Below are 3,565 nucleotides of genomic sequence, written 5' to 3' on the forward strand. Positions count from 1 at the left end.
CTGAAAAACAACCAAGATCTGTTATTCACATATATTTCTAGAAATACACAGAGATACCTAAGAGGCATGCTTTAAGTTCACTGCAGCTCTAAATCTCTTACTGTTTCTACCTGTATTCTCTACAAATAAAATTGGTAGTATTTTTTTAACTGCTAAGGTCTTTAAAACATAGAAAACCAGTTTACGTTGATGCAGAGTATATTAAAGAGTTCTGGCTCTGCAGCCTGTTTTACTCTTTGTAGTACAAAACATGACATTGAATTAGCCACATTTACTGCATTTTGCAATCACTTGAAAATAAAGCCAGGCAAGTTAGAGCTTTGTTTTTAAGTTTTCAAGGTTATATCAGCAATGAAACTATATATTTGGTTATTCAAACAAAATGCAAAATTAAGATTATGTTAGTTCAGTACAATTATTGTTATTAGAATCAAAATTAAAAGCACCAGATGGATACACTGATACTCTTTATAACGTAATGTATTGTAACAGTTTACTTCGTGTGTAAAATTTGCTGATATAGCACAAAGGTGTACATAACTTGTATGATACAACCGTATTTTAAAAGCCAAAACACACACCATTTCAAATAAAGTAATCAGAAATTATGCCAATTTAAGCTCCTTAAAGCAATAGATTTTAACAGTTGATCTTCTCAAAATGCAGTATAAGATAGCCACTCCAAGAGAAGTTAATTCAAACCTCAAAATATTTTCTATCTGAAATTCTAACTGCTCCTAAAATGAACTAAGCAACCCAGATAAGACAAGACATGTAGTCTTGCAAAATTTAACTCAAAACATACACTTCACCAGACAAAGTAGTACCAATAATGAAACACTATGGCAAATTTAAAAAAAACAAACAACAAAACCCACCCCAAAACACAAACTGCCTTCAGAGTTTCTACATAAATAGTGTTTATTGAAAGACTTCAAATTCACATAATTGAATCGCAAAGTACAAATTCAAGATAGAGGAAAAGTCAAACTTCAAAGCGAGAACAAACAGAAATAAGGATCAGCTATACTTCCAGTGCTTATTAAATAATGCAGGAACTTTACAAAAGTAACGTAAAGAAGAAATACACTGAGTGTAAAATCTGAGAAACAAATTTGTGGTAGTCATCACGTGGATGACGCGCACTTGCATGTTCAAATGCAGCATCATGCTTGCTTCTTCACCACAACCCTGTCCCGTCTGCATGCAGAATGGTTTCCCACACAATGCTAGATTAGCCCAGTGGCTCTTCCAAAGCATGCATGACTTAGACAATATATCTGGATTTCAGTACCTCAACTACGACAGCCCACCCCAGCTCCTTCCTGTAGCAGTCAGGAAGACCCAAATGAAGCATGTGGGCATGATAGCATGCCCACAGAAGACCACCATGATGACATGCGGGGCCCTCTAGATCACTAAACTTGATCTTAGAGCTATGTTGTTCAGAGACTACAAAGAGTAACAGCTCTTAAACAATACTTACATTAAGGACAAGAAAGATTTCTATTACTTAGAAAAAGTTTCTGGTTTTGGTCTTTTGAAGCCTTTTCACTTTTAAATCCTGCTGATCTTTGCTTGATCTGTGAAGATCCTAAGAAATTGTTCTGCAATTCAGGGACATGTGCACTTACAAGTAATTACCTCTCTGCCATTATTAACCATTAATGTTTTCTTTTTAAATACAAATAATTCTCTTTGACTTAAGGTATCAATCAAACTCAGACAAAAGAGTGTGGATGTTGCCATCTAGTGTTACCAGTTTTACATGTCACGCTATCCAAGGAAATAACTTGTCATTGCTTTTGAAAACACGATTCTTATGACAGTAACAAATGCATTTCTAAAGTTACATTCCCATAAAAAAAAGCTAAATACACGTCACTGAATTCTTCTGTGACCCCTTCTAGTGAAACCAACTTAAGTTACTTAAATCTAATGGAAGAAGGGAATTAATTCTGTACATTTTGCTGACTGACTGTATGCACGGACAGGTGAGAGTGGTAAGGTTTAAGGACAAAAGAGGATGATATACGACAAAAAGACAGAAAATGTCAGAGACCTGTGGCACAGGCAATCACCAACAGTAGTAATATCCAGCAATAACAGTATATCCAAGTGGAATATAGGAAAACTTGGACTACCCTACATTAAGTACAGAGACAGATCCATAACTTTTAGCTCTTGCCACAAACCTCACCATTAATCACAGAAGAAGTTTCAAACACAATAAAGGCACAAGCTTTGCAGAAGACATAGTGTAACCCGACAAAGTATGTTAGTTTCTCAATTTAGCAGAACAGTAATTGTGAATTAACACTCCTAAGCACTGGGATTGACCTACCATCTCCCATTCTCTGAATAAACTTAGACTTTTTTGAAACAATTGCCACGTTTTCCTGAAGCTTTGCTACAGATTCAGTTCACAGAGTTTGCTGGTGTTGCATGCTTTGGTAGGAAATAAGGCAAGTTTCTGCAGAAAGGCATAGCATTTCTTGAGTGGTTCCTAAACACCGCTTCCAGTGAAGAATGAACAAAATAATGTTTGTCTGCAAATTTTGTCTTTACTTCTACAGAAGGAAGTATGGACAACAGATGAATTCAAGAACCTGGTCAAAAAAATTGTTTTCGAAGAAGAGTTCCAGAACCAATGGACATTTCATTTTCCAGTCAGGGCTTTTAGAGAACTGAGTATGCCAGGCCAAGCTGTATTAAGTTTTTTTAGTGTGTAAATTACATAAAAGAACAGACCAAATAACCACAGCATGAGTTGAATATATTGCTTTAATTGATTTTCAGTATCTCAAAAATTTTCAGTATGTCTCAGTAAACCCATGAGATATAGTGAAATCCGTGCTTTGTTATGAATTATGGGAAAATACCTTTCCAGCATGAGGAGGATGTCAGTTCAGTCATTCATCATATTTAAAATTTTCACTATGAGCAGCATCACTTCTGGAATGCCTAAGCAGCCCAAGGACCTAGCTGATTTATTGTGCAAGACACTGTTAAAAAAAACCAAACAAACAAAAGCCCAAAAAATCCCAACAAAACCCCCAAAACAAAAACCCCACAGCAAGATGCAGTTCCTCCTTAAAAAAAGTTTAGACTAAATAGAATTAGACAGAAAATTAAGGGAAGGAGAAACAGAGGCACAGAGCTGTCTTCTGAACTAACATCAATTCAAGATTAAGCCAAGAGAACAAGGAAGTATCTCTACACCTAGCTAAAATAATAGATTCTTTTCCCTCTTTTTAGTACATCTATATATTAACTATGATCACAATAGCCACAATCGTTAGGGTATGAGGAAAAGCAGCAACAAAGTGCCTTAAAGCCATTCAAGCATCTCTCTCCCTAAACTGAGGGAAATACTCCTTTCACTCTCTGTATTGATTTCAGACATTAAGTTTCACACCAGACCAACCTCAGGTTTATTGTTAACTGCAATGCTGCTATTCCCATGACAGAAACTACCACAGCTCACAAACTGTGGATTTCGCCAGTGTCACGAATGCTTTATGCTAGCCAGGATGCTAATCATCCACCTCCAGCACATGCTTCC

Source organism: Phaethon lepturus, unplaced genomic scaffold (genome assembly GCF_000687285.1).
Source record: "Phaethon lepturus isolate BGI_N335 unplaced genomic scaffold, ASM68728v1 scaffold55352, whole genome shotgun sequence".
Lineage (NCBI taxonomy): Eukaryota > Metazoa > Chordata > Aves > Phaethontiformes > Phaethontidae > Phaethon > Phaethon lepturus.